At 36.4% G+C, this 11151-nt stretch overlaps 1 non-coding gene across 1 annotated transcript; it reads right to left on the reverse strand.

Moving 5' to 3' along the window:
- Window positions 1-1646: 1646 nt before the first annotated feature.
- Window positions 1647-1753, reverse strand: LOC121211632 (small nucleolar RNA R71). Its single transcript, XR_005906851.1, has one exon. It is a non-coding gene; the product is annotated as a small nucleolar RNA R71 (small nucleolar RNA).
- Between the last annotated feature and the right edge of the window lie 9398 nt (window positions 1754-11151).

Consider the following 11151-nt stretch of genomic DNA (forward strand, 5'->3'; position numbering starts at 1 on the left):
AACAAACCCTAGCTATGGAGAACCCTTGAAATTTCGGCCTAATGAAGAAGATGGACAAAAATTGGCTTTTAATTTTGTTTTTAATTCATTTTAATAACTAAATGACCAAAATACCCTTACTACTAAACTTTCCAAAAATTCCTTCCATGTCCTAATTTTGTCCATGAACTTAAAATTGGTCAAATTGCTATTTAAGGCCTCCTCATTAATATTCCAAAACAATTTCATACTAAAAACTTCTAGAATGCAAGTTTTGCAACTTATTCGATTTAGTCCCTACTTTTAATTTAAGCACTTTAGGCATAGAATTTCATCACGAAATTTTCACACAATCATGAAATCATATCATAATCATCAAAATAATTATAAAATAATTATTTCTATCTCGGATTTGTGGTCACGAAACCACTATTCCGATTAGGCCCTAATTCGGGATATTACATGCATAATTGAAATGTGCATGCTCAATTTAGATCCTAACTCGATTAAATTGCAAGTTGCATAAATCCCTAACCAGGCTCTGTTATCTGCATAGTTTTTAGATTTGTGTGATTAAACTATTTCAAACCTAACATATCCCTGTTACCTCGAACGAATACTAAGAAACGCTTAGTAAATAACGATCAATAAAATAGGTATTTACTAAGTAAAGGATTCTGAAAGGACCTAACGTGGTTTCCAAACTCATGAAAGATCGAGTTACCATGGAATGTTTTTTCCGAATATTGATAAGCATGTTGATAATAATTTGAGTTTAATTAAAGTAATTGTCCTAGCTTATTTTTGTTATAGTTGTTGCTTATTGTGTTAATTCTGTGAAAATCTATCTCATTCATATAGTTTGCATACTTAGGATAAATTACATTAGGAATCATTGCATTTAGTTTCATATACTTAATTTTTCATCACTTCTCAATTATATTGTCTTTATTTATCAAATTGTTAATAAACTTTTACAAATTAACAATCCTTGTGGAGACGATAACTCGATACTTACTTATTACTTGATAATGACTATGTACACTTGTACAAACTCGAGCGTTACAAGTACTAACTTATTCTTTTTAATTTTGTAATTTTCTTTCCAGGTGCTTATGAGTATAGATCAGATTATCGATTTACTCCCAATAAACCCAGAAATTGAGTGAACTTTTAGACAAAGAAGACGTGAACGAATAGATCAGAGACAGAATGAGATGGACCTTGGAAATCAAAATCAAGACCAACGTAATGAAGCTAAACATGTACAAAATCCTATCCTCATTGCCAATGATAGGGATCAATGCATCAGACAATATGCTGTGCCATTTTTCAATGAGTTAAATCTAATAATTAGAAGGCCGGATATTGAGGCAACCCAATTCGAATTGAAACCAGTGATGTTTCAAATGCTACAAATGGTGGGCCAATTTAGTGGTATGCCCACGGAAGATCCAAATCTCCACCTTCGATTGTTTATAGAGGTGAGTGACTCATTCAAGATAGCTGGTGTGACTGAAGACGCACTGAGGTTGAAGTTGTTTCCATACTCATTGTGAGATCGAGCACGAGCATGGCTCAATTGATTGCCACCAAGTTCTATATCTACATGGCAAGAATTAGCAGAGAGATTTTTGGTTAAGTATTTCCCGCCTAGAAAAAATGCTAAGTTGAGGAACGAGATCACAACTTTCCAACAATTGGATGATGAGTCTTTGTATGAGGCTTGGGAGCAATTAAAGGAGTTACTTTGAAATTGTCCTCATCATGGGATTTCTCATTGTATCTAGTTGGAGACATTTTATAATGGTCTCAATGCACATACAAGATTGATGGTAGATGCTTCTGCGAATGGTGCAATTTTGTCTAAGTCTTATAATGAAGCTTATGAGATCATTGAGAGGATCGCAAAACAACTATCAATGGCCAACGAATCGAACAGCTTCAGGAAAACATGGAGTCGAAGTTCATGAAATTGATGCTCTCACTTCATTAGTAGCTCAGGTATCGTCTATTTCCTCTATGTTAAAGCGGTTTACCGCTAATGGTGCTAATAATTTTGCAGCTTAGCCACCAAGTCCGTTTGAAGTAGTTTCCTGTATGAACTGTAGGAAAGGTTATTCTTTTGAGAATTTCCTATTGAATCTCGAGTCAGTGTACTATGTGGGGAATCAACATTAAAATAGGAGTGGACAAGGACCCTAGTCCAACTTCTATAATCTTTCATGGCGTAATCACCCCAATTTTTCTTAGAGCAACCAAAGAAATGGATCAAACAACTTTATGCACCATAGACCCAACCAATCTCAAGGGTTTAATCAGCAAGCTCCAAAACCACCTCAAGCTGAATCATCAAATAGTTTGGAGAACTTGTTGAAAGCATACATGGCGAAGAATGACGCTTTGATCCAGAGTCAAGTAGCAACACTAAAAAATTTGGAAAACTCATTCCAAATAGGTCAGTTAGCTACGAAGCTTCGTAATAGACCATAAGGAACATTGCCAAGCGAAACTGAGAATCCCCAAAATTTGGGTAAAGATCATATCAAGGCAGTGGCATTGCGAAGTGGTAAAATTTTGGAACCCCGATTGATTGATGTTGAGGATGAGCCTATTGAAAAGGGGGAAAGTCAACTAGCTGTTGAAGTCCTTACACCAAAAGAGTCAAAAGCTACAAAGACTGACAAGGTAAATCCTAACTAAGTGAATTCAGATACTCTAACATCTTCTTTAGATGTAGATTTACCTACTCAGAAGAGTTGTCCAGTTCAACCGAAAGTTCCATCACCTCCATATCCACAAAGATTGCAGCAACACAAGCAAAAACAGGAGGTACAATTCAAGAAGTTTTTGGATGTTCTGAAGTAATTACACATCAATATTCTATTTTTGAGGCTTTAGAACAAATTCTGAATTATGTGAAGTTTATGAAGGATGTACTATCCAAGAAGAAACGACTGAGTGAGTATGAGACTGTCACTCTGACAAAGGAGTGCACTACGTTCCTGCAGAACAAGCTGCCACCGAAATTAAAGGATTCATGAAGCTTTATGATACCCTGTAACATTAGTGAATCCTATTGTGGTAAAGCTTTGTGTGACTTAGGAGCAAGTATCAGTTGATGCCTAAGTCTATTTTCAAGATGCTAGGGATAGAAGAAGTAAGACCTACAACTGTGATGCTCTAGCTAGCGAATCGATCTTTAGCATACCTCGAAGGAAATATCAAAGATGTTTTGGTAAGAATCGATAAATTTATTTTTCCTGCTGATTTCATTATTTTAGATTTTAAACCAGATAAGGAAGTGCCAATTATCCTTGGAAGACCTTTCCTGGCCACGCGAAGAACGTTAATTGATGTGTAGAAAGACGAACTCACCATGTGAGTTCAAGACAATGAAGTAACTTTTAACATTCTTCAAGTGATGAAATTTCTTGATCCGACAAAAGAGTGCTCAGTTATGGAAGAAATAGAAACCTTGATTTCTATGGAAAGCCATCTTGAAGATGATCCATTGGAGAAAGCCTTAGGGTTTGACCCTTTGGAGGATGAAGAAGGTGATGAAAACATGGTTGTGATGGAAGCCAACCCGAGGAATTTTATTCAATCCACACGGTTTGAACCGTTGGAGTTGGAAGTCAAAGAATTTGTGCAACCCAATTTGTCAATCGAAGAACCCCTACACTCGAACTAAAGGTACTTCCTTTCCATTTGAAATACATTTATTTAGGTAATTGTTCTACTTTTCCTGTGATTATTTCAACCGAACTGACAAAAGATCAAGAGGAGCAATTAATTTTTGTTCTAAAGGAATTTAAGAAAGTAATTGGTTGGACTATAGCTGATATTCGAGGTATAAGCCCTTTATTTTGCATGCACAGAATTATTCTAGAGGAAGGTGAAAAAGCTCGAATTGATGGGCAAAGGAGGCTTAATCCTATTATGAAGGAAGTTGTGAGAAAGGGAGTGATCAAATGGCTAGATGTAGGAATCATCTATCGTATTTCAGATAGTTCGTGGGTAAGTACAGTACAGTGTGTGCCGCAGAAAGGTGGAGTTATGATTGTTGAGAATGAGCGTAATGAATTGATCCCAACAAGAACTGTTACTGGTTGGAGAATTTATGTTGACTACAGAAAGTTGAATAAAGCCACTCGGAAGGACCATTTTTCGTTGCCTTTTATGAATCAGATGTTAGATCGACTGGCAGGTAATGAATTCTATTATTTTTTAGATGGTTATTCGGAATATAACCAAATAGTTGTCACTCCGAAAGACCAACATAAAACAACCTTTACTTGTCCGTACGGTACATTTGCTTTTAGGCAAATGCCTTTTGGTTTAAGCAATGCACCTGCAACATTCCAACGACGCATGATGGCAATATTCACTAATATGGTTGAAAAGTTTGTTGAGGTTTTCATGGATGATTTTTTTGTTTTTGGTAACACTTATGATATTTGTTTGAGTAATTTAGCTAAGGTACTGAAGAGATGCAAAGAGACGAATCAATCCATTAACTGGGAGAAATGCCATTTTATGGTTAAGGAAGGGATTGTCTTAGGGCATAGAATTTCAAAGAAAGGAATTGAAGTTGACAAAGCAAAGGTGGACGTAATTAAAAGATTACCGACCCCAATGAATGTGAAAGGAGTTAGAAGTTTCTTAGGCCATGCCAGTTTTTACCGAAGGTTTATCAAAGATTTTTTGAAAATTTCTAAACCACTGTGTTCATTGTTAGAGAAAGATGCAGCGTTTGATTTCAACAAAGCATGTTTAAAAACTTTTAAAGAGCAGAAAAAACGATTAATCTCAGCCCCAACAATCATTACACCCGATTGGAGCACACTTTTTGAGTTGATGTGCGATGCAAGTGATTATGCTGTTGGAGTTGTGATGGGTCAAAGAAGGAATAAATTGTTTCACTCCATTTAGTATGTAAGTAGAACCTTGACGGGAGCCCAACTCAATTATACGGTAACTAAAAATGAACTATTTGCTATAGTTTTTGTTTTTGATAAATTCCACTCATATCTTATTGGTACCAAAGTTACAGTATTTACTAACTATGCGGCCATTAAATACTTGCTCATGAAGAAAGATGCGAAATCGAGGCTAATTCATTGGATACTTTTACTCCAAGATTTTGACCTTGAGATCCAAGACAGAAAATATGTTGAAAATCAAGTAGCTGATCATCTGTCGAGGTTGGAGCAAGATGAGGTAACTCGATCACATGTGCCTATCAATGAGAATTTCTCAGATGAGCACTTATTTGAGGTGAGTTGAATTAATGAAACACCTTGGTTTGTTGATTTTGCTAATTATCTTGCATGTGGAATAATTCCTCGAGAATTGACATACCAACAAAGGAAGAAATTCCATCATGATAGTCGATATTATTTTTAGGAGAACTCGTTCTTGTTTAAATAGTGTGTAGATAATATAATCCGAAAGTGTGTAGCTGAAAGTGAGATTGTTGAGATCTTACATCATTTCCATTCATCTCCAAGTGGGGGACACTTTGATGGTGCACGTACCGCAACAAAGATTTTACAAGCAGGTTTCTTTGGCCAACACTATTTAACGATGCTTATGCTTATGTGAAGAACTGTGATAGATGCCAAAGGAGCGAAAACATATCACAAAGGAATGAGATGCCCTTAACAAACAATTTGGAGATTGAATTATTCGACGTATAGGGCATTGAATTCTTAGGACCATTTCCTTCTACATATGGGAATAAATACATCTTAGTTGCAGTGGATTATGTGTCCAAGTAGGTTGGAGCAGAAGCATACCCTACAAATGATGCTAAGCATGTGTTTACACAATTTAGGACACCAAGAGCTATTATTAGTGATGAAGGTTCTCACTTTGTGAACAAATGGCTTAAGTGGTTGCTTGAAAAATATGACGTGAAACACAAGATTGCTATTGCTTATCACCCTCAGTCTAATGGGCAAGTTGAAAGAGTGAACCGTGAGATCAAAGGCATCCTTGAAAAGGTAGTATGCCCTAGCAGAAAAGATTGGTCTCGGAGGCTCGATGATCCATTATGGGCCTATCAATAGCATTTAAGACACTGTGAGGAATTATTCCTTATTGGTTGGTTTTTGGGAAGGTATGTCATTTGCCATTAGAGTTGGGGAATAGAGCTCACTGGGCTTTAAAGAAATTGAACTTTGATCTTAAGCAAGCCGGTGAGAGAAGGATGTTACAACTGGATCAGTTGGAAGAGTTGAGGTTGTTTTCATATGAGAATGCCAAAATGTGTAAAGAAAGATAAAAAAAAAGATGGCATGATAGTCATATACGACCTCGCAAGTTTAAAGAAGGCTAGAAGGTTTTATTGTTCAATTCAAGGCTGAAGTTATTTCCTAGGAAGCTAAAATCCCGATGGAAAGGACCTTATACCATCTATTGAGTTTATCCTTATGGAGCTGTTGAATTATACGTCAATCACGGAAGTACGTTTAAAGTTAATGGTCAACGTCTCAAACATTATTGGGTTGGTGAAGTTGAGCGAGTTCAATCCTTGTTCAAATTAATAGACCCTTGATTTTTCACAAACTTGTTTTGTAAATCAATAAATAATTAGGATTTATTTTCTTAATTTAGTACATTTAATTAATTTTGTCTAAGGAGATTGGAACTTAAGCGAGACCGCTATGACCCCTCCAACCTTTCCTGGGAATTAAGTTAATGTAATTTAATGAGAAGAAATTTTCTAATTAAGATTTAAAATTTCTTTCAGTTTCATTTATTTTATTTAAATTTTAAATTTTTATGTTAATAAATGGGGACAAATTTGGCCCAAGTACTAATCAGTTTCCTTAGTAAGATACAGTCTAAATTTGAGGCCCAAGATAGCAAAAAGAGGAAAAATTCCACACCTATTGCCGCCACTTCCATTGCTTGCTGCCCAAGTATCCCTAATGTAGCTAAGTTTTTGCTACATCTTGCTAAAACGACGGAAAATGTGTAAGTGTACACAATTGCAACAAGTAATAAAGTGACAAGTAAATGTAGAGTTATCGTAGCCATAGGGACTGCAAAAATAATTATTTATGAAATTAATTGAAAAACACTTTGGCGAGGTAAAAATAATTTGGTTTTAAAAGATGGTCAAAAACTATTTAAAAACTAAGTAAATAATTAAAATAAAACAAAGGACTTCTAATGCACGATTTCAAATAAGATTTAATCAAGATAAGATACTTGTGTTGGATTAATTACATTTCTTTTACTTAGAATTATTAAACTTATTTTTATATTGCTACGAATAAATTCACGGCAACTCGGTAATTTGCTAACTACTGCTCATACATAATTATTAAATTAATCAATCTCTTGAACATTTTTCAATGTCAATCCAAGCTGTTAATTAATCTTTAGAAGAATATAAAAGATTAAGTGATGTAACAGGGTATTTCTACCTTGAAACAGTTTAATCACAAAAATCTTGCAAGTTATGCAAGGCATATGTATCGCCGAATACAATGCTAATTTAAACTTTAGTTACCTTAGAGGAATAAACATGCACTGATTAAGCATTGTGTCTATTAATTATATTTTCAATAAGATTTAATAATTAATTCATTATTTATTTAAAAATTATATTGCAAAAATAACTTAGGCATGATTTTACTTAACCAAGCAATTTACCAAGGCCTATAACAGCATAAACATCATTTTAACAATTCAAGCAGGTAGAATATAATCAACCCAACACAAACTTAATTTAAGCTAAATTGATTAAAATAACCATTTTAATAGCAGAAATATTCATAAACATGTTCGTCAAAACAATAACAAAAATTAAAGAGATAGGGAACAGGAAGCAAATCCAGTGCTTCTCCGTGGCTTGACTAGTTGCTCCGTTCTTCATTTTTCGCTACCCTTAGCTATGAAGGTAGCTTATGAACACCTAATTGCTGCTCCAAAATGGCTGATGAGAGTGTAACACCCCAAACCTGGCACAGACGTTATGGCCAGATCTGACGTGTCACATGGACTTACGACTTAGTACGCATTCGCTGGTTTAAGTGATTGGGGTGGTCTTTATAAAAACAGTGGTTGAATGAAAAGCCAGTTTATCAATCTTTAGGTTAACCATTTGTTGTGCTTGTTGAGTCTTGAAAACGTTCATTAATTTTGAAAATCCGCGCAGCCTAACACTAGCAGTTTCGTCATAGTATAAATATAATCAGAAAATAAAACCATAGCTGAAAAAGAAATTTAAATAGCGGCCTTATTACAACTTAAAACCCAAAATTAAATCAGAATATAAAAATAAAAAATAAACTAACTTAGAAAAACCAATTTTGCAGATGATGTGGCCACTCCGAATCCCTCACAGCTCCAAGCCCACTATGGTTGGGGATTTCCTGCAGTGATGAAAATAAATGGTGAGTTCGGTAAACTCAGTGTGTAACATAAGCCAACCATAGCCCAAAATAGATCAAACCTCAGAGTCAGACTTATCTGGGCCTTGGCCCAGTACAAAAATCAGAATGAAACCCATAGGCCCATAGCAGATACAGAACATATATATCATGAATGCAGAAATCCCAACCCAGAGCCATCCATAACACCCCTGTACCAGCCTTACACCATGTGGGGAGACTACTCGACCCACCCAACCGCTACACACCACAGAAATTGCAACGAGGCTGCCAGGTATTGTGATGAAGTCACCAGATACAGATATTGTGGCTAGGCCACCAGAACATATATATATGTGTGGCGAAGCCACCAGATTGCAGCGAGGCTGCTAGATATTGTGACAAAGTCACCAGAACAGATATATGTGGTGAGGCCACCAGATTGCAATGAGGCTGCCAGAACGTTTCCTCCATCAATATAAACCCATGTCTCATGCAACAGAAATAATATGTCATAGCATACATATACAGAAACAGAACATCATACTTTTCAGAAAAAATAACCCTAGGGGTAAAATCGTAAATTTACATGCATAAGGGTACTTCAGTAATTATTACCTATTGCTAAGGTTTCATGCTCATTCTAATGTCTACCAAGTAATCAGAAGTACTTACCTCGTCTTTTTACAAAAGTGGGCCCGTTGGCCCATGGCCCGTTTTCGGCCCATTAAGCCCAAAAATACCGTTGTGCACGAAAATGCACACTCTGCACTCTAATCATCCAAATGCACCATATTCATTAACAACTGCCTCAGGAGTGCTCGCACACTCGCGAGTTCACAAAATACCAACATTTCGGTATTTTGGCTTTTACCGATCCAGTCTAAGGGAGGGTGTCATTTACACACCTGGTTGATGACGATTGATGACGATATCTCCCACGCGATAATCCTACAATCGATCACTAACATAGTAGACTTACGAATTAACGGTAACTAACATAAATCCACGTCAACTAACCCAATCATCACACAAGATAGTCATTTAGGCACGAGGGGCAAAATAGTCATTTAACACCTTAGGGGCAAAATGGTAATTTTACCCCACAGGGTATCTCGATAATTCTACCCTACAGGGGTATTTTAGTAATTCTACAACTTATCGACTTGGGCCTACGGACCCATTGGACCACATGGCCCATTTCAGCTCATCGCGGCCTGAAATAGCCGTCCTACTGCTAGAGTAATGAGAAATACACACCTGTTAGGAGACTGCAGTTAATCTGTGCTCCAAACACTCTTAGCTGACGCCTAACCCAAACGAGCACATCACAAAGCGAAAGGGATCAGCCAAGAAGGGTATGCCTACTCTCCTCATGGTTTGCTCTATTTAAAGCTAGCTCTCCACCTACTCTTATGTTAGCTTCCCGATGTGGGATCCCTCCATCACCAGAGTTTAAAACCAACACCAACTCTTGTCGTCCCAACATAGCAAAATAATCAACCTTTGCTTGCCAAGGGATTTGAACCAAAGTCCTCTCACATGCCAACTCACGCCACCACCACTAGGCCATCAAATCATTTGTGTCATAAATCCAACACATTAAAATTTAAAGCGCACCTACTTGCTTCCAGATTTATTGAAAAGAAAAACCAAAATATATTGCAATAGCCAAGACTTGAACCATGGACCCCTTGCTTCCTCTATGGCGTCACTTCCTTGTCCCCTAAGTGACGCCACCTTGCCACTACACCAGACTCCTTTTTGTGTCACCTTTTACCCCTTTACTCTTAAAAGCCCAAACGCCAATTGCATCACCTGTTCATAAAATTAAAATTCTGAAGACTACCATGGATTTAACTTAAGTTTGGGCCTTCCAAATGCCCACTAACCTACTAAAATATATATTTTAACCAACCAGAACACACACAAATTTAAAAAAAAAACACAAAAACACAGAAAACCCAAAAATTGGGGCGTTACAGAGAGCCTCTTTCCCAAGAGAAGAAATCGGCACTTGAACAAAAAGGGAAATGGGATGGAAAAAAATGGAGAGAAAAATGAGAGATGAGAAGAGAGAATGAGAGAATGTTGTGGGATTGAGGGATGGTTTGAGTGATCAGCAAGGGGTGGATTTTATAGCTGATTGTGGCTGCTAAAAATAGCAACTTCTAGCAGCCAAAAAGCCTCCCTATGGCTGGCCATGTACTTGGCAAAAGTTGAGACTTTCAACTTTGCTAAAAATAGCCTGGGACAAATCTACAAAGCCACAATTAAATGTGGGGTTTGAATGCAAATTGGAAGTCTTTCAAGGGCATTTTTGCAAGCATATTTAATAAGATAAAATGCTGATTTCAGCATATGGACGGTTTTGGGCTGCCCAATTAGTGGCTAGTTCGGTTCACTCAATTTCGTTCGACCAGTGGGGTTCAACTGGACCCTTTCTTCATAATTAATTAAAAATAATTTATTTAACCCTAATTAAATAGGGAATAAATTAAAATTAATTAAATTATGAATTAATACACATTTCTGGACAATCTTAGGCTGGAAATTAATGTCCCTCGATACTTCACATTGTTTCTCAGTTTTGTGCTTTCAGCAGTTTCAGCCAAGCCAATTTTCGCCCTTTGCGCGAACCTGTCGAAAATAGTCAAAATTAATCAATTAAGTATAAAATTAACTAAAATTCACCATGTTCATATTTTTAACACAATTTAATTATTTTATAATATTTAATTATTTTTCGACAATAATTTAACCAGATTTGTACGAATTTAAGTAA

This window comes from Gossypium hirsutum, chromosome A12, assembly GCF_007990345.1.
Source record: "Gossypium hirsutum isolate 1008001.06 chromosome A12, Gossypium_hirsutum_v2.1, whole genome shotgun sequence".
NCBI classification, from domain to species: domain Eukaryota; kingdom Viridiplantae; phylum Streptophyta; class Magnoliopsida; order Malvales; family Malvaceae; genus Gossypium; species Gossypium hirsutum.